The sequence below is a fragment of the Papio anubis genome, chromosome 15 (assembly GCF_008728515.1).
Source record: "Papio anubis isolate 15944 chromosome 15, Panubis1.0, whole genome shotgun sequence".
Classification (NCBI taxonomy): domain Eukaryota; kingdom Metazoa; phylum Chordata; class Mammalia; order Primates; family Cercopithecidae; genus Papio; species Papio anubis.
The window spans coordinates 52,867,981-52,895,329 of NC_044990.1; the positions used below are offsets into that span (position 1 = coordinate 52,867,981).

The following is a 27,349-nucleotide window of genomic DNA, read 5'->3' on the forward strand; positions in this document are numbered from 1 at the left end:
AACCCTCGACTTGTGGGCTGCATGTGGCTCAGGTTTTGAATGCAGCCCAATTCAAATTTGTAAACTTTCTTAAAACATTACGGGATATTTTTCAAAATTTTTTTTTTTTTTTTTTTGCTCAAGAGTTATTACTAGTGTTAGTGTATTTTATGTGTGGCCCAAGACAATTCTTCTAATGTGCCCCAAGGAAGCCAAAAGATTGGACAACCCTGTAAACTCATCAGTCAGAGGAGATGTGAGGGAGAAGCCTGAAGTGACCCTTTCTGGAAGTTCTTCCATATGAAAACATGGGAGGAGGGAGTTGAGTGTTCTATCCTGATGCCTATGAGTTATAAAAAAAGAGAAGGATTTTAATAATCTCTTTAACTAATCTTCTGATTTAATGGTGTACAAAAAGAGGGGAAATAAATTGCCCAAACTCTCTCAATGAGATAGGGGTAAAACCAGGACTAGATACCAATTTTTATGGATGTCAGCACAATGATATTCCATAAAGTATCTGGCAATCTGGCAAAACTCAATCTGCATTTTAAAAATATAGCCAAAACTGGGGATTAGCAAACATTTGGTGTGTTTTTTTTGGGTCAGGACTCTGTATTAACAATGATTATTTTTCATACTCATGGTTTACATTTAAAGTATTTACATTTAAAGGGTGAATAATTTTTTGTTCTGTTTTGCAGAGAAGAAATCTATTTTATAAGGAACTTCCATTTGTATTATTTCAAGTTACAGTGCATTAGGATTAATATAGTTGAAACTTGGCCTGAGAAGAAAGAGGGGAGGCTAATTGCCAAGAGCTGAATTCCACAGCTATGACCATTTTCGTGAGCTGATTCACTCCTGTTTATACTTTGGAGGAAGAAGCTTGCAATACAGAGAAGCATGCAGGCAGCAACCCAGGTTAACTGCTTGGAAGAACTCACAGTATAATGAAGAAATTGGCTAAACTACCCTATAATTTTTATTTAATGATTTTGCGTTATGCTAGGAAGAGAAAAGCAGTTTCTCAAAATTTCTTTGTTTAGAGAGGAGGAGGGTATAGTGCAGTAAAAAGAAGGACAGAGGCAATGTCTATTGTTTATGGTTGCTTGTCATTTCATAGGTTTCCTATGTAGGCACCACATGTGCAAAAATGGCAAAAGAAAGAGAGGAGCAAGAGATCCGCTTATGATAATCCAACAAAACAGTAACTGGAACAGAAAAGAAAATGACTGTCAGTCAAACCCCTGAGTGACTCCACATTGTCTTTAATTCTCCTCTAATCAAAGAGCAGTACACAGTTGTGAGAGATGCTTCAAGCCAGGGAGATTATACAGAGTGACTCCATTTAGAGAAATTTTGGTGTGATTCCTAACCTCTTAGCCTGAGGGAGAATTTCTTAAATTTTGTTTGTGGTCCTCACCTGAGAGAATTGATGCCTTCAAGAGAGCACCAGAGAGAGGCTAAACAGACATGCAATAAAATTGTCCTCCTTGGATGGGTCAGGAGCTGGCTGATAACTTAGTCTGTACCTACATCAATCAGGGAGCAGCCCGGGCGTCCACAGTCAAGGAGAGCTGAAGGTGGCAGGGCTTACAGCTGCAGATCATCTTAAGTAAAGATACAGAAAGCAGGCCCTCATAAAATAAACCATAAACAAAACAATGAATAATGACCTCTGTTTATCATTCTGTATTGTTTGCGACTTCCACAATAAGCATGTATTGTTTTCTTAAATTAATAGCAAACAATAAATTCATATTGATATGGCATCAATTTTGACTGAATACCCTAAGAGGAAGCCATCTTTTTCCTGTACTTTTGTAAAGCTTACAGGTGGATTTCTTTTTTCTTTTTATAAAATGAGTACATTCGGGCTGATCAGTGAGTTCACGCATCTGGGTAAATGGATAAGCAAATATTAAATTTGATGTCACTGTTTTCATTATTACTCATTTCAGAAATTCAGGTTTATAAAACGCATTCTAGCCGAGTTTTTAAAAGATCAGACTATCTTGTGGTCATCGAAATTTATGGAACTCTGTCTAATACCCTCAACTGGATTAGATTTTAGCTCTACAAACAGCCTTATCTCTTAAGAGCTGGGACCCGAAATTAAATTATAAATTGATACTATCAATAGCAGAAATGTTATCTTGAGCCTGGAAAGCCAGAAGGCTGATTGAATCTCATTCATCACAGATGCACTTTGCTAGTGATGGCTGTGTTTGGGCATGAGGGGGTGTTTATGTGTTATAACCAGTGGGTTGGTTAGCTGAGCTGGTTAGCGCACAGTGCAAATGGGTGCAGCAGGAAAAGCTCTATGGTGCCTTAAGCCAGTTTCCTTTGATGTGTTTAGTGATGATTAATGGTGATCCAGATCCTAGATGGTGGTCTCATATCCCACTGATGAGCCCAATAGTAGAACCAACTTTACGCATGAAAAACTTAAAGCTATTTTTTAATAGATTCAAGGAGGTACAAAATCTAATAAAAGTCAAATAGATCAACCATTCACTGTGCTTACAGGCCTTTTTTAAGTTCCCACAGAGAACTTTCCATGCTCACTGTCTCGTTTTTACAAAATTCTATGCCTTGCTCCATTTGAATCACAAATAGTGACATCCTTGAACTGACCTAAAAATGACTGTCAACTAAAACCCAACCATTTACAGAATAGTCCATGGCCCTAATGAGGGAGCCTACCAGGAGAGCTGGGCTCAAAAATTAAGTAGAAAATCTGATAAGATCTTCTTTTTTAGGGGATTTTAAGTATAAAATACACAGAGAGGGACACAATCACATGGGTGATGCATAAGAGAAGGTAGCAAGAAGAAGGGATAATCCAGTAGCAATTATGAGGTGGCAGATATTATGAACAAGGAAGAATTGTGTGGCAGATTGCAGAGTAGAGAATATTTCATCAGAAGCAGCCAGAACAACAGCAGGAAGGTGCAACAGGGAGTAGCTGGATAACCGTGCTGAGTAATGCATAAAGGAAGACTGCTGCTGGGGGCGGTGAAATGACAGCAAGGTCTTTACAGCCATGTTATAAAGTGAATGGCATTTCTCTTCTCCACTATGCCCAACTTTGTTAATGTAGAAGGATCCTGAAAGTTATTCTAGACTCTTGGAAGCCTGGCTATGTAGCTGTTTCCAATCTCTTTTACTCATTTGTGCATCCTTTATAATAAAACTCGGTAAGTTGAGGTTTTCTGAGGGCAGCTTTGTACTTGCTACCTGAAGGGTCTTAATATGCAAACATTACTGTATTTGCAGGAAAGAAAGTATTTTATTGCCCTAGAAGTTAGTTTTTTATTTTTATAGATTTAGGATTACAAATGCTGTTGTGTTACATGGTATATTGCGTAGTCCTGAAGTCTGAACTTTTAGTGTACCCACCACATGAATAGTGTGCATTGTACCCATAAGAAGTATTTCATCCCTTACCCCTGTACTCCTGCAACGCTACTACATTTTTGGAGTCTCCAATGTCTCTCTCTCTCACTCTCTCTGGTTGTTTTTGTTTGTTTGTTTGTTTGTTTTGAGACAGAGTCTTGCTCTGTTTCCCAGGCTGGAGGGCAGCAACCCAATCTCACCTCACTGCAATCTCTGCCTCCCGGGTTCAAGCGATTCTCCTGCCTGAGTCTCCCACGTAGCTGAGACTACAGGCATGCACCACCATGCTGGTAATTTTGTATTTTCAGTAGAGACAGGGTTTCACCATGTTGGTCAGGCTGGTCTCGAACTCCTGACCTCAGGATATCTGCCTGCCTTGGCCTCACCACGTGCTGGGATTACAGGTGCTGGCCCCTCCAATATCTTTTATTCTACTCTGTATGTCTATGTGTACACATTGTTTAGCTCCCACTTATAAGTGGGAACATGTGGCTTTTGACTTTCCCTTTCTGGGTCATTTCACTTAGGATAATGGCTGGAATTAATTATCCTAAGTGGATAATTGGAATATTACATAACTGATAATATTTGCTAGTGGCTCTATAGGTAGTATTTAGGAGAGATTTAATAAAGAAACATGTACACATTCAAATAGTGCTGGGACTAGAAGTGTAGAAGTGCTTGAGATATGGATACTACCTAGTTTACTGATTATGTTTCTATATTTTCTTATTGGAAAGATACTAGAAATCAAAGCAGGTTATTATGTCAATCCAAGGTCTGGAGGTTGATAAAAGCCTTCCATGTATTTATCACTTGAAGGCTACATTTAGGTGTAATGGAACTCAATTAAAACAAACCTGGCTTTATACTCAAAAATCCATTTTGCTTATCATGTTTTGTATATTTGATTCTGTGTCTATAGGAAGTTTAAAATTTGACATTAATTCATAAAATAGAAGGACACATAAAAGAATAATGTGGTGAAGAGCCCTTACTACTCATAACTATAAGATGAAAGGAGGATAAAAAATAACATCCTAACTTAAAAAATTAAACAAATTTCTTTTTACAGGATAAATGAAACATTAATAAATGCTACGATTGTATTGATTTGAAAATAACATTTCTGTGACAGGGTTTTGTTCTGTTGCCCAGGCTGGAGTGTAGCAATCATAGCTCACTTGAACTCCTGGCCTCAAGCGATTCTTTTGCCTCAGTCTCCCAAAACACTGGAATCACAGAGGTGAGCTACTGTGCCTGGCCTGAACCTAACATTTATTTGGTTAATTGCTGTTTCAATTACAAACTGAGACATAGGATGAATGGTTCTTTGTCTTAGCAGGGTTGGCTGTGGGTGGAGTTTTGCAGAGTCAGTTAAAGTACCCAGACAGGGACAGCAATGGCATTGGCATAATCAGTTAGAGCAGCAGCAGTGGAGGACAGAGGCATATGTGGTGGCCATTGCCGTTTGCATTGGGAATAGACCCTGATGCAAGATTAGCAGCACCATCAATAACCTCAGAAAAAAAGCCGACAACTATAGAAGGGGCATCAGGATCCACTCCAAAGGCAGAGAGGGATTACTTTACCTGACAGTACATCTGTACTTAAAAAGTCGAAAACGACCATACTCTCTGTTGTTGAGAATAGTAGTGGTTCTAGGGGGAATGAAGTCTCAGTAACTCACACTGTGGAGTGTGTGCAGGGTGGATGGAGGTGGCCTGAGGGAGGATGGGGAGAGAGGAAGGGAGAAAGGAGGAACAGTGCAAATATCTGTGCTGATAACCCAAGACCTTGATTTATCCTCATGCAATTTAACTGGAGGACGGGAAGAGGTTATAGAAGCAAACATAACATGGAAAGGAAATGTGACTAGATTTTCCTTCTCTTCTCACTTTTTCCCTCCCTCCTTCCTTTACTCCATCTCTTTCTTTGTCTTTTTATTCTAAATATTTTTAAACTTTTTATTCTAAAGTAATTTTACATTTTTTTTTTGTCTTTTTTTTTTTTAATTTATTTATTATTATTATACTTTAAGTTGTAGGGTACATGTGTATAACAGCCACAGGTTTTGATACATAATAATAATACATACTTGTGCCATGTTAGTCTGCTACTTTATCAACTCGTCATTTACATCAGGTATAACTCCCAATGCAATCCCTCCCCCCACTCCACCTCCCCCCTCCCATGATAGGCCCCGGTGTGTGATGTTCCCCCTTCCTGGAGTCCAAGTGATCCTGGATTGTTCAGTTCCACCTATGAGTGAGAACATCTTTGATTGTTTGGTTTTCTGTTCATGGGTTTTGCTAAGAATGATGGTTTCCAGCTGCATCCCATGTCCCTAAGGACGCAAACTCATCGCTTTTTTATGGCTGCATGGTATTCCATGGTATATATGTGCCACATTTTTCTTAATCAATCTGTCACTGATGGACATTGGGTTGATTCCAAGTCTTTGCTTGCTATTGTGAATAGTGCTGCAATAAACATCACGTGTGCATGTGTCTTTATAGCAGCATAATTTATAATCCCTTTGGGTATATCCCCAGTAATGGGATGGCTGGGTCTATATATTAAATCCTATATCTTTTTCCATAATGGTTGAACTAGTTTTACAATCCCACCAACAGTGTAAAGTGTTCCTATTTCTCCATCCTCTCCAGCACCTGTTGTTTCCTGACTTTTTAATGATAAGCCATTCACAACTGGTGTGAGATGGTATCTCATTAATGGTTTTTTGATTTGCATTTCTCTGATGGCCAGTGATGAGGTAATTTTTCATATGTCTGTTGGCTCTGTATGAATGTCCTCTTTTTGAAATGTCTGTTCATATCCTTTGCCCACTTTTGATGGGGTTGTTTGTTTTTCTTGTAAATTTGTTGGAAGGAGTTCTTTGTAGGTTCTGGATATTAGCCCTTTGTCAGATGAGTAGATTGCAAAATTTTCTCCCATTCTGTAGGTTGCCTGTTCCTCTGATGGTAGTTTCTTTGCTGTTTTAAGAAGCTCTTTAGTTTAATTAGATCCCATTTGTCAATTTTAGCTTTTGCTGCGTTGCTTTTGGTGTTTTAGACATGGAGTCCTGCCCATGCCTATGTCCTGAATGGGTACTACCTAGGTTTTCCTCTAAGTTTTATGGTATTAGGTCTAACATTTAGAGTCTCTAATCCATCTTCAATTAATTTTCATTATGGGGTAAGGAAAAGGATCCAGTTTCAGCTTTCTACTGATGGCTAGCCAATTTTCCCAGCACCATTTATTAAATAGAATCCTTTTCCCCATTTTCTTGTTTTTTCTCAGGTTTGTCAAAGATCAGATGGCTGTGGAGTATTGGTATTATTTCACAGGGACTCTGTTCTGTTCCGATAATCTATATTCTATTTGGTTACTGTAGCCTTGTAGTATAGTTTGAAGTCAGGTAGCGTGATGCCTCCAGCTTTGTTCTTTGACTTAGGATTGTCTTGAGATGCGGGCTCTTTTTGGTTCCATATGAACTTTAAAGCAGTTTTTCCAATTCTGTGAAGAAACTCATTGGTAGCTTGATGGGGATGGCATTGAATCTATAAATTACGCGGGCAGTATGGCCATTTTTCGATATTGATTCTTCCTATCCATGAGCATGGTATGTTCTTCCATTTGTTTGTGTCCTCTTTTATTTCACTGAGCAGTGGTTTGTAGTTCTCCTTGAAGAGAGGTCCTTTACATCCCTTGTCCAGTTGGATTCCTAGGTATTTGATTCTCTTTGAAGCAATTGTGAATGAAGTTCATTCGCGTTTGGCTCTCTGTTTGTCTGTTATTGTGGTGTATAAAGACTACTTGTGATTTTTGCACATTAATTTTTGTATCCTGAGACTTTGCTGAAGTTGCTTATCAGCTTAAGGAGATTTTGAACAGAACAATGGGGTTTTCTAAATGCATACCCAATCATGTCATCTGCAAACAGGGACAATTTGACTTCTTCTTTTCTAACTGAATACCCTGATTTCTTTCTCTTGCCTAATTGCCTAGCCAGAACTTCCAACACTATGTTGAATAGAGTGGTGAGAGGGCATCCTGTCTTATTGCCAGTTTTCAAAGGAATTTTCCAGTTTTGCCCATTCAGGATGATATTGGCTGTGGGTTTGTCATAAATAGCTCTTATTATTTTGAGGTACGTTCCATCAATACCAAATTTATTGAAGGCGTTTTTTTAGCATGAAGGGCTGTTGAATTTTGTCAAAAGCAGCACTGCCATCTATTGAGATAATCATGTGGTTCTTGCCTTTGGTTCTGTTTTATATGCTGGATTATGTTTTATTGATTTCGAATGTTGAACCAGCCTTGCATCCCAGGGATGAAGCCCACTTGATCATGGTGGATAAGCTTTTGATGTGTTGTTGAATCCGGTTTTGCCAGTATTTTTATTGAGGGATTTTTGCATCGATGTTCATCAGGGGATATTGGTCTAAAAATTCTCTTTTTGTTGTGTCTCTGCCAGGCTTTGGTATCAGGGATGTTGGCCTCATCAAATGAGTTAGGGAGGGATTCCCTCTTTTTCTATTGATTGGAATGGTTTCAGAAGGAATGGTACCAACTCCTCCTTATACCTCTGGTAGAATTCAGCTGTGAATCCATCTGGTCCTGGACTTTTTTTGGTTGGTAGGCTAGTAAATTGTGCCGCGAACAGAGCTACTATTGGTCTATTCAGGGATTCAACTTCTTCCTGGTTTAGTCTTGGAAGAGTGTAAGTGTCCAGGAAATTATCCATTTCTTCTAGGTTTTCCAGTTTATTTCGCGTGAGGTGTTTATGATTCTCTGATGGTAGTTTGTATTTCTGTGGGGTCGGTGGTGATATCCCACTGTCGTTTTTAATTCGTCGGTTGATTCTTCTCTCTTTTTTCTTCTTTATTGGTCTTGCTAGTGGTCTGTCAATTTTTGTTGATCTTTTCAAAAGGCAACTCCTGGATTCATTTGATTTTTGGAGGGGTTTTGTGTCTCTATCTCCTTCAGTTCTGCTCTGATCTTAGTTATTTCTTGCCTTCTGCTAGCTTTGGAATGTGTTTGCTCTTGCTTCTCTAGTTCTTTAATTGCGATGTTAGGTGTCAATTTTTTGATCTTTCCTGCTTTCTCTTGTGGGCATTTGATTTTTACTCAATTTCCCTCTGCACACTGCTTTAAATGTGTCCCAGAGATTCTGGTATGTTATTATCTTTGTTCTCACTTTGGTTTCAAAAAGAACATCTTTATTTCTATACATTTAGATTGCATAGCGCCCAGTAGTCATTCAGGAGCAGGTTGTTCAGTTTCCATGTAGTTGAGCGGTTTTGATTGAGTTTCTTAGTCCTGGTTTAGTTTGATTGCACTGTGGTCTGAGACAGTTTGTTATAATTTCTGTTCTTGTACATTTTGCTGAGGAGTGCTTTACTTCCAATTATGGTCAATTTTGGAGTAAGTACGATGTGGTGCTGAGAAAGTCTTACATTCTGTTGATTTAGGGTGGAGAGTTCTATAGATGTCTAATGAATCTCAACACTGCAGAGATGAGTTCAATTCCTGGACATCCTTGTTAACTTTCCTGTCTCGTTGATCTGTCTAATGTTGACAGTGGAGTGTTGAAGTCTCCATTATTATTGTGTAGAGTCCTAGAATCTCTTTGTAAGTCTCTAAGGACTTGCTTTATGAATCTGGGTGCTCCTGTATTGGGTGCATATATATTTAGGATAGTTAGCTCTTCCTGTTGAATTGATCCTTGACCATTATGTAATGGCCTTCTTTGTCTCTTTGATCTTTGATGGTTTAAGTCTGTTTTATCAGAGACTAGAAGTTGCAACCCTGCTTTTTGTTCTCCATTTTGCTTGTTAAATCTTCCTCCATCCCTTTATTTTGAGCCTATGTATGTCTCTGCGTGTGTGAGGCCGGTCTCCTGAATACAACGAACTGATGGATGTGACTCTTTATCCAGTTTGCCAGTCTGTCTTTTCATTTGGAGCATTTAGTCATTTTATTTAAGGTTAAAAGGTGTTATGTGTGAAGACTTGATCCTGCCATTATGATATTAACTGGATTTATTTTGCTAGTTAGTTGTGCAGTTTCTTCCCTAGCCTCGATGGTCTTTACATTTTGGCATGTTTTTTGCAATGGCTGGTACCAGGTTTGTTTCCTTTCCCATGATTACTTCCTTCAGGGTCTCTTGTAGAGCCAGGCTAGTGGTGACAAAATCTCTAAGCATTGCTTATCTGTAAGGATTTTTATTTCTCCTTCACTTATGAAGCACCTGGTTTGGCTGGATGAAATTCTGGGTTTAAAAATTCTTTTTTCTTTTAAGAATGTTGAATGATGGCCCCTACTTCTCTTTAGCTTGGAGAGTTTCTGCTGAGAGAGATCTGCTGTGAGTCTGATGGGCTTCCCTTTGTGGGTAACCGACCTTTTCTCTCTGGCTGCCCTTAAGATTTTTTTCCCTTCATTTCCACTTTGAGGTGAATCCTGGCAATTATGTGTCTTGGGTTTTGCTCTTCTCCGAGGAGTATCTTTGTGACCTTCTCTAACTTTATTTCCTGGATTTGAATGTTGGCTGCCCTACTAGGTTGAAGTTCTCTGGATGATATCCTGAAGAGTGTTTTCCAACTTGGTTCCATTTTCCCCCCTCACTTTCAGGCACCCCAATCAGACGTAGATTTGGTCTTTTACATAATCCATAACTTCTTGCAGGCTTCGTTCATTTTCTTTTTCTTCTTTTTCTTTTGGTTTATAACAAAGCGCTTCATTTCATTCATTTGATCCTCAATGCGGCTGATACTCTTTCTTCCAGTTGGTCCAGTCGGTTGCTGAAGCGTGCATTTCAATCGCGTCATTTCACCGTATCATGGTTTCCATACTCATTTCGTTTATGACCTTCTCTGCATTAATTAGTCTAGCCGTCAATTCTTCCACTTTTTTCAAGATTTTGGTTCTTTTCGCGTAGATGCGTAATTCCTCCTTGCAGCTCTGAAATTTGATGGACTGAAGCCTTCTTCTCTCATCTTGTCAAAGTCATTTTTCGATCCAGCTTTGATCGTTGCTGGCGATGAGCTCAGCTCCTTTGCGGGGGAGATGAGCTCTTTTTGAATTTCCAGCTTTTCTGCCCTGCTTTTCCCCATCTTGTGGTTTTATCTGCCTCTGGTCTTTGATGATGGTGATGTACTGATGGGGTTTTGGTGTAGAGTGTCCTTCCTGTTTGATAGTTTTTTCCTTCTAACAGTCCAGGACCCTCAGCGCTGTGGAGTCTGTTGGAGATTGCTTGAGGTCCCTCAGACCCTGTTTGCCTGGGTATCAGCAGCAGAGGCTGCAGAAGATGAAATATTTCTGAACAGCAGAGTGTACCTGTCTGATTCTTGCTGGAAGCTTCCTCTCAGGGGTATACTCCACCTGTGGTGTGGGGTCAGACTGCCCCTGGTGGGGGATGTGTCTCCCAGTTAGGCTACTCAGGGGTCAGGGACCCACTTGAGCAAACAGTCTGTCCCTTCTCAGATCTCAGCCTCCGTGTTGGGAGATCCTGCTCTCATGAAGCTGTCAAGACAGAGTGGTTTCGATCTGCAAGAGTTTTCTGCTGCTTTGTTGTCGTTATTGTTGTTGTTGTGTAGCTGTGCCTGTCCCCAGGGTGGAGTCTACAGAGACTGAGCAGGTTTCCTTGAGCTGCTGTGAGCTCACCCAGTTGGAGCTTCCAGCGGCTTTGTTCTACTTAAGCCTCAGCAATGGTGAGCCTCCCAACCTGCGCTGCTGCCTTGCTGGTAGATCCAGAGACTGCTGTGCTAGCAATGAGGGAGGCTCGTGGGCGTGGGACCCTCCCGACCAGGTGTGGGATAGATGCTCACGGTGTGCCCTGTTTGCTTAAAGCGCCCAATATTGGGTGGGAGTTACCCGATTTTTCCAGGTGTTGTGTGTCTCAGTTCCCCTGGCTGGGAAAAGTTCCCTTCCCCTTGCGCTTCCCAGGTGGTGATGCCTCGCCCTGCTTCAGCTCTCGCTGGTGGGGCTGCAGCAGCTGACCAGCGTCGTCGGCTCCCAGTGAGATGAACCCAGTACCTCAGTTGAAAATGCAGAAATCACCGGTCTTCTGTGTCGCTGGCGCTGGGAGTTGGAGACTGGAGCTGTTCCTATTCGGCCATCTTGCTCCGCCCTCAATTTTACATTTACAAAAATGTAAAAATAATACTTGTAGTGTTCCTATACCTCTCCCTTAATGTTAACATCTTATATAATTAAAGTATAGTTATCCAAACCAGGAAGTTAATGTCGATGCAGTATCACTAAGTAGTCTACAGGCTGTATTTGAATTATGCCAATTGCCTCACTAGTGTATTTATCATGGTTCTAGGTTCAACCTCGTATCTTACATTGCATTTAGGTGGCATGTCTCCTTAGCCTCCAATCTGGTGACTTTTGTGACTCTTCTTATTTGTGTCTCATGAACCTTGCACTTCTGAAGACTACTGGCTAGTTATTTCATTTGATATAATTAGAATTGAAGTTATGCATTTTTGACAAGAATGTAACAGTAGTGATGTTGGGCCCTTCCCAGTGTGTCATATGCAAAGGTAAAAGGTTTTGGTGTGTTTTATTACTGGTGATATTAACTTTAATAATTTGGTTTAGGTGGCATCTGCCAGGTTTCTCCACTGTGAAGTTACAATTTTCTCCTTCAAATTAATAAGCACCTTGTGGGAAGATAATTTGAGACTCTACAAATATTCTGTTCATCATCATACATTTGCCATCTAATTTTAGTGTTCAAGGATGATTCTTACCTATAACAATGATTACTGTGGCATTTGACAAATGATAATTTTTCTATTTTCATTTTCCTGTTTTTGATTAATTGAAATACTCCTGTAAGAAAGACTTATCCTTTCTCTCCCATTTATTTATTTATATGGATTTGCTTTATCTCCCACCAAACTCTCCCCTCAATTCAAATTATTACCTCCCTTAGGCCATGTCACCTTTTCTTTCCTGGGGGCCTGTATTAGTCCCTTCTCACAGTGTTATGAAGAAATACCCAAGACTGGGCAATTTATAAAGAAAAGAGATTTAATTGACTCACAGTTCTGCATAGCTGGGGAGGCCTCAGGAGACTTACAATCATGGTGGAAGGCACCTCTTCACAGGGCGGCAGGAGAAAGAATGAGTGAGTGCCAGCAGGGGAAATGCCAGATGCTTACGAAACAGTCAGATCTCATGAGAACTTATATCATGAGAACAGAATGGGGGAAACTGCCCCCATGATTAAATTACCTCCCACCAGGGCCCTGCCACAACACATGTGGATTATTGGAATTACAATTCAAGAAGAGATTTGGGTGGGGGAAAACCAAATCATATCAGGGCCCCAGAGTTAATCATGAACATGAAGTTATTGGCCTCCCACACGTTTGTTTATTCTCCCATCTTCTTTTGCTTTGGGTAGTGTATTCACTGATTGACCTGATCCATTACTTTGGGTTTCCAAGCTAATTCATTTAACCTGATGTTTAATGTTTATCTTTCATTAACTCTACTCATTCTGGCTTTCAGTACTTCATTCATGACTGTCCATAGCCCTTACATAAGACTGACTACCAGTAAATTCCTCCTACTTTTAAATTCTATTTAAGTCAACAAAGTCAAGAGAGTGGTGCTACTACTCTCAATGGTGGGCATTTTGTCTACTAGCTTCTATTTCTTCTTCTTTTAGGAATGATTTCCATTGGGGGTGACCTCTTGCTATTATGTGTGGTCTTGGTTGGGTTATATGTAAAGGTCACGTGCCTTTCCCAGGCAGGAATGAGCATCACCATTCAACTGAGGCTGCCCACACTCTCTGTCCTGGTACTCTGAACTCTGAGTGGGTTGAGGCAAAGAGAGATAAACTACATAGAACAAAAGCAGTGGGGGCATGGGAAATATCATCATGGCCTTGATGGAGCCCTAAAGATGCCATTGCTTAATTCATGCTAACAAGCCATCTGACGCTTTTTTGGCTTCTTAATTTCAGAGCCTAATTCTCCATCCTCCCTTCCGAACTGGTGACTTTTCTGAATTTTCCCAATCAATATATTTCGTGTACTTTAGCCAGAGTTATTTTTCTGCAGCTTCGGGAAAAATAACAACAACACACTGATATACTCTTGTAAGAGAAGTAAAGGAAATATTACTGTTTTCTTGAAGCTAAAGAATTCAAGAAAGAATTGCCACACGTTCTGTTGATGAGAACTGGATTAGCAGCAAGTCAGAGGGAGGCTGACCTTCCTCACAGGCATTAGCTGGTTGCTGGGGGCCATGGGCATTTAAACTGTTATATATAGCTGACTTAGAAAGACAATCAGTGTATATGCCTTAATTTATACAAATATCCATGTGTCCCTCTCCTGGATTTGCTTCTATACTTTTGCTTTCTAGTTTCTCTCATTCTGCTGCCCCATGCCTGGTGAGTGTGGCTTGTGTTTGCCCTTCCTATCCTTCAGAGTCTGGGCAAAGGCAGGTTTCAGCTGCCTTTCTCTCCCCAGTTACTCACCTGGGAATGCCACAGCACTTTCAACGTACCTCTACACCTCAAGTTGTAACGCTAAACTCTCCACTGAGAGTGGAATAGAAAATACAAGCTGCTATCCTCATATTCTCTCCTGTCTTTACCTGGGAGAATGAATGAGAAAATTCTTAACAAATTTTGCAGTGACAGAAGAAAACTGTGGTCCCTTTGCTAAACTTGCCTCTGCCCCCTGAGAAGGAGTCCCTAGGTTGCAAATTAGGCCTCCCTTCTCTCTTTGTATACCATGTCCCTTACTCTCAGGGCAAATGTACACTTCCTTATAACAAACTACTTCTTATTCTTGCTTGACAAGGGAGTGGTAGCATCAGCTTGTGATAAAGACAGTGTGTAAAACATTTTAATATCTCAAGATTATGAGATTCAAGAGTAAAAGACAGACTTTACACAAGCCTATGTGGTTGGCACTATGCAAATCCCTGCAGTTTGCATAAACCACAAGCAAGGATGTTAAAATGCATGAAATAGTTTTGTGACTTAATATTGAAAAAACATGTTATGCTCACATCATTTCCAAAATATTTTCTGAAGGCCAAGAGAGCAAATCATGTCAAGACTGGGTCAAAGTAAAGAAATAATTACAGTAATATTCGTGTTCTCAAATGCCATAATGTTTTATTTTGGAAAACTCTGATAGCTGACCTCGAGGAAGGGACACAAAGGGGCCATGCTCCTTTGTGTACATTTCCTTTTAGAAGTGAGATGCTTCCTCTCCCTCTCCAAAGGATGCATCTGGTCAGTCATCCAGGCATTTCTGGAGTGGACATGGCCAGGACCGTTCAGAAGTAGGGCAGAGAAGATGGTGAGTATCTTACTAAATATCTTACTCAATGAATGTCTGACTTTGATATGAAAACTTGTATCACCAATTTTCTCCTTAAACAGGAAGTGCTCTGGAGCCCCAAAGAGTCCTCATAAAGTGATGAGGTCCAAAAAGACTCTCAAAAGTGACTGAAGTCCTGCTCTGTGTGCCATGGCAGATTGATGTGGAGAGAATCGCTCTCCAAATGGGATGGGAACTTTGTCCTTTGAGATGTTTTCCTCTCTACATCCCTGGGCTGAGTGCCTCCTCCTCCCCTGTGTTGTCCTGGAGGCTTGCTTCTCTGCTATTAGGCCCCTTCTTACTGTGTTATAATTGGTTGTTTATGCATTTTTCTTCCCTGCTAGACTTAAACAGAGTCTGCGGCATTTTCAAGGTTCATCCTAAGTACCTAGCAAAGATTGGCCCCATACAAGATGAGTAAGCAATATTTTAATAACTCTTTCTGATCTCTGACCTTATGATTTCTTTGCTTTTTTGTACTATCTCTTATTGTTATTTTTCTTTTCCTGTGTACAGATTCTTAGAAAATCTGTGTCCGTTGTAAAAATGTAAACTTTTAAGTTTCAGTTAGAATAGATAACTTTAAAAGAAATTAAAAACAGAACTCCTCCCATAATGTTTTTGTTTTAGATTATGTAGAAAAAATGAAAAATGACTGCTGTTGAATTAAAGTTCATATCCACTGTGAGAAGTAAAATTCAATGCTTATTTCTAGAAATGTTACAGATTATTCATCTCATATGAATATGAAGGACAAATCAGCACAGAAAAAAACTAACAACATGGGAAGAAACTTGCCCTGTCTGTGCTCTTTGGGTGCCCGTAGCACATTTGCCCATCCTTGCCCCAGAAATTTTCCACAGGGTGTCACCGCAGCATTTAGTGAAATGCAGGTTGCTAATCACCCAAATGGAATGGAGAAATACCTTTTCTGCATATTCAGGAGAGATAAGACCAACATTCTTCATAATAGTAAACTTTCATTAGAAACTAAGAGTAAATGAGCAAAACAGAAATGAGCAAATTTACAGAGTGGCTCCTAGAAGATAACCTCTTTATGGTTAAACAATATTGGACCACCAGTGCCTACACTTCATTCCATAGGCTTCTGGGGTTTCTCTCTCATATTCCCCAGGGACATATTCTATTATTGCACACATTTATGGGACATTAGAAGTGCTGTTATTTGACTCTAAAAATCAGTGGTAGCAAAAGGACTTTCAGAAAGGTGGAGGAAGGACCTCTGAAAAATTACTCATTCATAAAAACAATGAAGACACTGGCAAAAATAGTCAAATTTCAGAACTCTGGAAATTAACCAAAGGTTTGCAGCAATATGAGAAGCATTAATGCCATACAAATGACTGAGTTTCATAAGGCCAGTGAACTTTATGATATTGTAATGTTCCCCATTCTCATTCCCCTCTCCAGAGATCTGCAGTGATCTTGAAAACTGTATTAGTCCATTTTCACACTGTTATAAAGATACTACCTGAGACTGGGTAATTTATAAACAAAGGAGGTTTAATTGACTCACAGTTTCACATGGCTGGAGAAACTTACAGTCATGGCAGAAGGGGAAGCAGGCACTTTCTTCACACCTCAGCAGGAGAAAGACAAGCCAAGGGGGAAGAGCCCCTTACAAAACCATCAGATCTCCTGAGAACCAACTATTATGAAAACAGCATGGGGAAAGCCACCCCCATGATCTAACCACCTCCCACCTCCCACCTCAACACCTGGGTATTACAATTCAAGATGAGATTTGGGTGGGAACACAAAGCCAAACCATATCAAAAATCAACATCCTTGTGATGAATGTGTCTGCAAAACACAGAAGAACAGCATCAGAATACAGGTGGCAGAAAAGTTTGCAGCTTCCCTGTCAAGCCACCCAAACTTCGTTTCCAGATAATCTTTATTTGACCAGAGTCAGAATTAACTCATTCTGAACAGCTTTTTCCCCGGGAAAAAACGATTGAAAACAATCAATGGTGATTGTTTAATATCACAGCTATCTGAGGCAGGGATAACATTTGAGGCAAACAAGAGGCAGACTAAAAACAAACATACAAACAAAAGCAGGACATAAAATGCCCATGAGGGCTCTGAAATACTCTGATACAATCCTGGGAAACCACAAGGCAATGCACAATTGCCTACCCTAAAAAGTCACTCTCTCTCACCTCTGGCTGACCTTGAAGCAGAAATTAAAGGTTAGGCAGTATTGCAAACTGCCCAAATATTGAATATGTGCTCTAACACTTACACAAAGCCCGCAGCAAGGTTGAGAGACTTATTGGATCAAGGCATTTAACAAAATCTCTATTTCAGCAGCCTCAAGTATCAAAAAACAGATATTTTACAGGATTAGTTTGGGAAAGTCACTAAACAAAAAAGCAGTAACAACAATAACAACAACAAACAAAAATAATAACAAGCCCTGGGGAGGAGAGGAAATCTGATTTCTAGAGTTTCCATATCATATTAATTAAATGTCCAATTTTCAACAGAAAATTATGAGACATGCAAAGAAACAGTAAGTATGGTCCATACACAGGTTAAAAAAGCAATCACTAAGAACAATCACTGAAGAAGTCTAGATGTTTCATCTACTACACAAATATTTTAAATCAGCTATTATTAATATGTTCAAAGAATAAAACCAAATGATATCTAAGGAAATAGGGGAAAATATGAGCATAATGTCTCACCAAATAGAGAATACCAATAGATACAAACTATAGAAAAGAAACAAAGAATTATGGTGTTGAAAATTATAAGTTACTGAAGAAGTTTAATAGCAAGATTGAGCTGGTGGTAAAAGGAATCAGTAAATTTGAAGATAGGTCAATTGAGATTATCCAGTCTAAAGAATGGAAATAAGACTGGGCTTGGTGGCTCATGCCTGTAATCCCAGCACTTTGGGAGGCTGAGGCAGGCAGATCATGAGGTCAAGAGATCAAGACCATCCTGGCCAACATGGTGTAACACCATCTCTACTAAAAATACAAAATTTAGCTGGGTATGGTGGTGCACACCTGTAGTCTCAGCTACTCGGGAGGCTGAGGCAGGAGAATCACTTGAACTCTGGAGGCAGAGGTTGCAGTGAGGAGAGATCATGCCACTGCACTCTAGCCTGGCAACAGAGAGAGACTCTGTCTCATAAAAAAAAAAAAAATAAAATAATAGCAATAAAAAAGACTAAAGAATGATAAACAGAGCTTGATAAAGAACAGCTACAAAAAAAAAACAACCCCCAAAAAACAAAAAACAGCATTTCTACAGCTAACCCCATACTTAATGATGACAAACTCGATGATTTCTTGCTAAAATTTCTTGCTAAAATGACAAACTCGATGATTTCTTGCTAAAATGGAAGAATGCTTCTTCCATTACTCATTCAGTGTTGTACTGGAAACTCTATCTAGTGCAATAGGACAAGGAAAGGAAATAAAAGAATACAGATCAGGAATAAAGAAACAAAAATCTCTTTGTTTGCAGATGAGATGATTGCCTATGTAGAAAATACTAAGGAACCCTCCCTCCCCCCAAAAAAACCTACCAAAACTAATAAGCAGTTACAGCAAGGTTGCAAGATACAAGGATAATATACAAAAGCCAATTGTTTTTTCACACATCGTAAGTGAATAATCGGAATTTGAAAGCAGAAACCTAATGCCACTTACATTAGCAAGAAAAAGAGAGAAATAAGGTACAAATCTAACAAAAGACGTTAGGTCCCTAAACTATATTAAAAAACTGCAGAACTCTGATAAGAGAAATCAAAGAAGATCTAAATAAATGGAAAGATATTCTATGTATATGAAGAGAAAGATTCAATTTTGTTAAGATGTCAATTCTTCAATGTTAAGATGTCAATTCTTCACAAGTTGATCTGAAGATTCAATGCAATCCTGATCAAAACCCCAATAAGTTATTTTGTGGATATTTACAAACTGACTCTAAAGTTTATAAGGAGAGGCAAAAGACCCCAAATAACTAACATGACATTGAAGGAGAAGAACAAAATCATGGGACTGACTCTATCCAACTTCAAGCTATACTATAAAGCTATAGTAACTAAGACAGTGTAGTGCTGGCAAAATAATAGACAAATAGATCAAAGAAACAAAATAGATAGCCTAGAAATAGACTCACACATACAAAGTCAACTACTCTTTGATAAGGAGACAGAGGTAAATCAATGGACAAAGAATGGTGTTTTAAACAAATGGAACTGGAATATCCACATGCCAAAAAACAAAAAAAACAAAAAAACAAAAGAAAACAAAAAGACCCTAGACACAGATCATCCTACATCCTTCACAAAAATTCACTAAAATGAAATCAAAATCAATAGTAAACTTCACTATAAAAAGTGAAACTATAAAACTATGAGAAAACATAGGAGAAAATCTAGGTGGCCTTGGGTTCGGTGATGGTGTGTTAGATACAGCACCAATATGATTCATAAAGAAAAAGGTAAGTTGGTCTTCACTAAAATTAAAAACTTCTGCACTGTTAAAGACACTTAAGAAAATGAAAAGATAAACCACAAATTGCAAGAAAATCTTTATGAAGTACATATCTGATAAAGCATTGGTATCCAAAACATACAAGGATAACCATTAAAAAAAGAAGTCAGTTAAGCTGGAAACCATCATTCTCAGCAAACTAACGCAGGAACAGAAAACCAAACACCGCATGTTCTCACTCATAAATGGGAGTTGAGCACTGAGAATACATGGACACAGGGAGGAGAACAACATACACCAGGTCCTATTGGGGGGTGGGAGGCGAGGGGACCCAACGTAGAGGATGGGTCAACAGGTGCAGCAAACGACCATGACACACATATACCTATGTAACAAACCTGCATAATCTGCACATGTATCCTGGAACTTAAAGTAAAATAAAATAAAATTTTAAAATGAGCTAAATATTTGAACAGATATCTCACCAAAGATGATATACAGATGACAAGTAAGCATATGAAAATATGCTCAATATCATATGTCATTGGAGAATTGAAAATTAATGCAACAATGAGATACCATTATACATCAATTAGAATAGCTACAACCCAAAACAATGACATCCCTGAATGCTGGTGAGGATGTAGAGTAGCCAGAACTCTCATTTACTGCTTGTGGTGTGCAAAATAGCCACTTTGGAAGACCATTTGCCAGTATCGTACAAAAATAAACACACTCTCACCATATGATTCAGCGATTGTTCTCTTTGATGTTATTCAAATGAGTTGAAAATTTATGCCCACATAAAAATTTGCCCACAAATATTTCTAGCATCTTTATTGGTAACTGTCAAGACTTGAAAGCAACAAAGATGTGCTTCCATAGGTTAATAGGTAAACAAGCTCTGGCACATTCATACAATGAAATATTATTTACCAATAAAAAAATGAGGTATCAAGCCACAAAAAGACATGAAGAACAATAAATGCATATTGCTAAGTGAAAGGAGTCAATTTCAAAAGGCTACATACTATATGATTCCAACTATAGTATATTCTAGGAAAACCAAAACTAACAACAAAATAATCAGTAGTCACGAGGGCTTTGGGAGAGAGAAGGAGGAATGAATAGGTACGTCACAGGCATTTTTAGAGCAGTGAAACTATTTCATATGATACTGAGATGGCGAATACATGTCCTTATATATATATTTTAAAATCCATAGAATGTTGAATACAAGAATGAATCCTAATGTAAACTATGGGCTTTAATTAATAATCATGTATTAGCTTACCAAGTTTAATAAATGCACTACACTAAGGCAAGATATTCACAATAGGAGAAACTGCATGTGAAAGGGGGGATTAAGGGGAAAATGGAAACTCCTTATACTTTCCACTCAATTTTTCTGCACATCTAAAACATAAATCTATTAATCTAAAAAAATGAACAACACCTCAGAGACCTGTGAAAATCGTCAAACCAGAACGCACATAATGTGAGCCCCAGAAGAGAAGAGAGAGAAAGCAGCAGAAAGAGTATTTGGGAAAATAATGACCAAGTATTTACCAAAGTTTATGAAAAACATTAATTTACATAGGCAAAAAAAGCTAAATTATTCCTGATTCTTCTGCAAAAGAGACATGGAAGTGACCAATAAGCACACGCAAAAATGTTCAATATCATTGTTCTTTAGGGAAATGCAAATCAAAACCACAATGAGAAACTGCTTCATACCCACTGGGATGGCTAAACTAAAGGGCAATAATACATTGGGAAAGACATGGAAAAATTGAAGCCCTCATACATTGCTGGTAGGATTGTAAAATGACACATATTTTGGCAAACTTGTAAACATCTTGGCAGTTTCTAAAAATACCAAGCATTGAGTTAGCAAACGACTAAGCATTCTTCTCCTAGGTATTTTAAAAGATATATCCACATAAAAACTTGCACAATCATGTTCACAGCAGCATGATTTCTAATAGCCCGAAAGTAGAAACAATCCATTTATCCACCAACTGACATATGGATTAATAAAATGTGACATATTCATACTATTTGGCAATAAAAAGAAAGTACTAATACGTGATACAACATGTATGAACCTTGAAAGTAGTATGCTAAGTGAAAGAAGCCAGTCATAAAGGACCATTTATTGCATGGTTTCATTCATATATGAAATGCCTAGTTTAGGTAAACCTATTGAGATAGAAAGTAGATTCATGTTTGCTGAGGGATGGGGGTTGAAGCAAAATGGGGAGTGTCTGCTAACAGTTGCAGGGAATCTTTCTGGGATAATAAAAATGTTCTAAAATTGATTTTGGTGATGGTTGCACAACTCTGTGAGTGTACTAAAAAACATTGACATAAACTCTAAATGAGTCCATTTTATGGTATGTGAATTATATCTCATCAAAGCTGTTTCTAAAAGAGAGGGTTGGCTGTGGACTGGGGTTCTCATGTGGGGGAAAAGAAGAGTAAATAAGGAAACTTCCTTTTCAAGGTCTATTTGTATCTGTCTCGTTCTTTTCTCCTTCTCTTTCTGCTTGTTTTCCTCTTGGATTTTCCTTTCTCTTCTTCTTCCTCCTCCTCTTCCTCTTCTTTCTTCCTCTCCTCTTCCCTCTCCTCTTCTCTTTCTACATATTTCAAACCCAAAACAGTACAGTAAATGAACTTCTATAGAACTGCATCTAAAACTTTCTCTAGTTACCCAAACTAATTCTTTTAATATTAATTTATGAACTCCCACTTATGTGTTCTATGAGCAGCCTATAAATAAATCATTCTTAGTACTTACATATAATATTTTCATATATTATCGAAATAATTTATTTAGTATTTTATCAATCTTGATAGACTTTAAACCCCTCCCCTCCACCCCAAGGGCTGGAACGTATGATTATGTTCCTTAGTTACTCACTTAGTAGATTCCCATTTTACCTCCAGTTATGGTCTAGATTATAAAAGTTTAACATTAAAAATTTACTAGCCAGGCACGGTGACTCACGCCTGTAATCCCAGCACTTTGGGGGCTGAGGCGGGCAGATCATGAGGCCAGGAGTTAGAGACCAGCCGGACCAACATGGTGAAACCCTATCTCTACTAAAAATACCAAAATCAGCTGGGTGTGGTGGTGTGCGCCTAGAATCCCAGCTACTCAGGAGGCCGCGGCAGGAGAATCGCTTAAACCTGGGAGGCAGAGGTTGCAGTGAGCCGAGATCGCGCCACTGCAGTCCAGCCTGGGCGACAGTGAGACTCCGTCTCAAAACAAAAAACAATGACAAAAGGTACCAGAACTAAGGACTTCATAAAATCTCTATTAGACAGACTCTGACTGCTTGGAGAAGGAACTGAGTCCTATTTCCTTGTTTTCTCCACAGGCTATGTAACATGTGCTCCTTCAACATTTGTTTGTTAATTTTTCCAAAGCTAAGAAGAAGCATATCAATGACTCTGGAATCATGGTAAACCCACTGGCAAGATCTTCGTTATGTTTGAATATGTATGATTCACTTATAATAGACTTTCTTTTTGTAGGAAGACAGATTTACATCATGTTGACCAAGTTTTTGTAATCATGTCTATAGAGATCACATCTTTTGAACTTTTTGTGTTCAAATACCAGCTCTAGCAGTGTGACCTTGGGCAAAGCAATCGCTTCATTCCTCAGTTTCTCCATGTGTATAGCGGGGATGATATTATTATCAACCTCATCAGATTACTGAAAGGCCTAATGAACTAATACACATTGATGTTTCTGGCACATAGTAGGTGACCAATAGTTGTTTGCTGTCATCACTGCAGTTAAGGAATGCTATCCAAGCAGTACTCTGTGTAAATACTGAGCCTAGAACTTCCTATGAAGAAATGTTAAATAATGTGGATGAGGAGCTTGTACCACATTGTGATCACAGAGCTCTACACACTTTATCTCATTTGATTGTTCCAGTAACTCTTAGGAGGTAGAACCGGCAGGAATTATTTATTAGTATACTCATTTTATAGATGTGGAAACCGACCTTAGTTAACTGACCCCATAGCTCTTCAGGAACTAGGCAATTGGTTTATTTGAACTACATCCGGAAGAAAAATGAGTGCCGATAAAAATCACCTGTTTTGTTTTTATTTGGCCAAAGTTCTTACACTGAGTTTGAAACACTCTTGACATAGTTTCAGGGGCGTAATATTTCAGTTTTCTATATCTTCTTTCAGTTATTTATACTCTTATATACCTAGTCTTTCCCCCTTTCTTTTGCCAGTTATAGAAAAACAAATAACTGAATAAAACACACCTGTGTGCTTCTCAGGTTCGGGAATCACTGGCTTCCAGGTATCTCTAGCCTTGGTACCTTTGTTAATAAGTATCCTATAGTCCCTCTGCGCCTCAATTTCCCATCTGTAACATGGGAATAACAATACTCACCTCTGTGGGTTTCCTAAGTACTGAATTAATACAAAGTGCCTAGAAGAGTACCGTGCAGAGTGAGTGTTCAGACTGCATTGCTGGAACCTTGAGGCCAGCACCCTCCAGAGAGGCACCTGGCTTCAGGGACTCTTTCAGGCCACCCCTCCTTTGCTCTCAGTCTCCTGCTGGTGCTCTTCATGAAGATCAGTGAAAATTGCAAACGACTCATGGCTTGAAGCAAAAGGTAAAAGAAGAAAGTGATCAAAGAGAAAACAAAGCAAGGAAAAGGAACAGTGAGGAAGACACGCCTTGGTGAAGGGCAGGAAGGTTGGAGGAGGCCTTGAAGGGATATAGGAAAGTCTTAGGAAGAAACCAACTAGAATCACTATTGAACTTAAAACATATTTCCCTCCCTTATCCTTTTCCTTAACATTTTGATGGACAATGTACGGACTTTTGGTAACACTTCCCATTTTTGCTATAAAATTATGAATATGCATTGTGTGTATGTGAGGTCAAAATTATTCCGTTTTTTAAAGGTCAGTTATCCTTAAGCATAAGGAGACAAACACTAAACACATCCAGGGATATGCACTGCAACAAGGACCTGAATTCACAAGAGTAAGAAAATTAAGCCTCTGAGGAAAATTAGCATACTGAGCCACTGTTGTATCCCACTTTGCTGTATGAAACTATTTCTCATTTCTGTTATGTACCATATCACTGTGCAGACTCTTAAATATTTTGAATGGTTACTGGTTAATATTTAGACATCAGTGCTTCCAAGAAATCCTTTCTCTTTCTTCATAGTATCTAAAACAAGTTTTTTTCATAGAAATGTGTTATGCCTATTAGTTCAGTAAAACTTCTGTGTTTCAAGGGAATGAGTAGAACAAGCTTTTTGAGCCACCAAAGGACGATTTATATGTTTTATTCTAAAAAACATTCCTGACTGGGCACCGTGTCTTATGCCTGTAATCCCAGCACTTTGGGAGGCCGAGGCAGGCGGATCACCTGAGGTCAGGAGTTTGAGAGGTGAAACCCTGTCTTTACTAAATATACCAAAACTCGCCGGGCATGATGGTGGGCACCTGTAATTCCAGCTACTCAAGAGGCTGAGGCAGGAGAATTGCTTAAATCCAGGAGGAGGAGGTTGCAGTGAGCCAAGATCATGCCACTGCACTCCAGCCTGGGCAACAGAGGGAGACTCCGTCTCAAAAAAACAAATAAATAAAATAAGTAAATAAAAATAAGTAAGTAAAAAACATTCATATGTGCTTGAACATTATTTAAATACTGTAAAATTTCTGAACTCTAAACTAGGCTGGCACCAGTGACTCTTCAGGGTCACCATCCTGTCTTTGATGTTTTCCTCAAACTAAGTAGACCTGGTGTGTTCTTATCCCTAATGAGAGGGGTAAGAATTACTGCATGAAGTAATTAGTAGAGAGACAAAGGTAATGTACAGAGATGAATTCATAATACAACATTTATCATGTAAGGTCTAGAGCCAGGACTCGTTCAACCTGCCCCAGATAAGCAAATGTCTTTAGAGAAGAGAATGAAGAATTTAAAATGTATCCATACCTTAGAACCAATGGCAGGATTTTACTTCCAGATCACTTAATTTAAAAATACAGCTGATCCCAAATAACACTGGTTTAAACCACCTGGGTCCACTTTTAGGCAAATTTTCTTCCACCTCTGCCATCCTTAATATGGCAGGACCAACTCCTCTTCCTCTTCCTCTTGGCCTACTCAACATGAAGATGACGAGGATGAGCTTTATGATGATCCACTTCCACCTAATGAAGAGTAAATATATTTTCTCTTCCTTCTAATTTTCTTAATAACATTTTCTTTTCTCTGGCCTACTTTGTTGTAGGAATACAGTATAAAATACATATAGCATACAAAATATGTGTTAATTGACTATGTTACTGGTAAGGCTTCAGTCAACAGTAGGCTATTAGTAGTTAAATTTCGGTGGAGTCAAACATTATATGAGGATTTTTGACTGTGCAGGGTTTGGCAACGTTAACCCTTGTTTCGTTCAAGTGTCAACTCTACACATAGTCTAAAATTTCTGGCTTTAAATTGGTTGCATCTTAGCCCAACACTTTACTTTAACTACGTTAGAAACATGGCAAGTCACAGAAGCAGTTCTTTATTATCTTTATGATTGTAAAAATTGTACTATTAATGAAAAATTAAATTCATACAACTTGATACAAGTTTGTTGTATTCATGTGTGTATGATGTATTTATAATTAAACATCACAGATAACTGTGAGCTCTGTATTTTGCTTAACAAAGTGTTAAAAATCCCAAATTAACCTGAGATTGATATCAGCCGTAATTCAGTACTTGCTGTTTTCTAGTTGCTTATACATACCTATACTGTGCACATACTCCCAAAAAAAGGTGGAAGCTTTTTTGTACCTATGGTATGATTCTTAGTGGAAACAATGCAAGAACGTGGGGTTTGGTAGCACATTGAATGGAAATCTTCACAGTTTTACAGTAAGGGCCTGATGAGAGAACTCAATGCTGTTTTGTTTGTTAATCTGAAGAAGTGAAAGAAGTGCCATCCCAAAATATGGGAGATTGTTATGTAGACAGTTTTGAGTTGAATACGTTGAAGAAATTTAGTTTCAGTAAGGGCTAGCTTGCCTTCTCTTCCTACATATGGCCATATGGATTCCTATGTAGCAAGCCATAAGGATTCCCTTGGCAGGGGTACCCTCCTCTTCCTCCCCATACGAGGCTGAGGAAATAGCTTGATCACAAGAGACAGGGAATTAAGGGCTGCAATGGACCTGAATAAATGTACTTAATGAAGTAATCCTTATTTTCCACTAGTTTTACACACACTCCCACAAACTATATTTTCTATTTCCCTAGAAATTTACTGCCTCAGCCCAATTTTCTTTGTACTGTTAATTTTTTTCTCAAATTCATCAATCTTTGTCTAAAAAGTATAAAAACAAATTGTTTTGGCCACTTCTTCAGCCTCAATTCTCTTGTTAAGATCTCCACATTCATGAAAAACTAATAAAATGTGTTTGCTTTTTTCTTGTTAATCTGCCTCATGTCAATTTGGTTTCTAGATCCAGCTGAAGAGCCCACTGAGAGCTAAAGGGGTTGGAGGTAATCTCTAGCTCCCCTACAGATCAGTTACAAGTTCTAACTCTAACAGGAGAAAGTGTTTTCCCATTAAAAAGAACTGCGTATATATTTAGGAATGACTTACATCAGCAAAAACTGGTTAAAGTACCATTTTCATGTAAAGCATGCACTTTAATACCAATCCAATGATTATAAATTCAAGGTTTTAGTATCTGTGGTAAAATACTCAGTGTATCTGAATGGAGGGAGTGGGCAAGAAGCAGGGAAGGAATATATCACAGAATAGAATGCAGGCAGGACACGCTTTCTGTTTCTTCCTCTTGATTGCATCTCTTCATGCTGGTAGTTAAGATTTTCCTACTCTGGCTCTAGTATCTGCAGAGGTTCCAGCTCCTGGGTTCCTGCTCTGGTAAGTTGTGATCCTCTGTATTCGCCTGTCAGTCTCTCCTGTTTTAGGGGTAGCAGTTTTCACTGTGACCTCACTTCTCTTATGGATCTAAGAAGACCTGTTGCTTTTTCAGTTTATTCAGTGTTTTCTTTGTTGTTAGGACCGTGGTGACTTCCAAGCTTCTTACCTGCTAGACTGAGTA

General features: G+C 38.8%; 1 long non-coding RNA gene across 1 annotated transcript in view; it reads left to right on the top strand.

The window, feature by feature from the left end:
- The window catches only part of LOC103879321, a 50,464-nt gene extending 25,813 nt beyond the window's left edge, over window positions 1–24,651 (top strand). Inside the window, exons 3-4 of the long non-coding RNA XR_001896939.3 lie at window positions 15,089–15,161; window positions 22,606–24,651. This is a non-coding gene — a long non-coding RNA (uncharacterized LOC103879321). The remainder of the gene's footprint in view (window positions 1–15,088; window positions 15,162–22,605) is intronic.
- The last annotated feature ends 2,698 nt before the right edge of the window (window positions 24,652–27,349 follow it).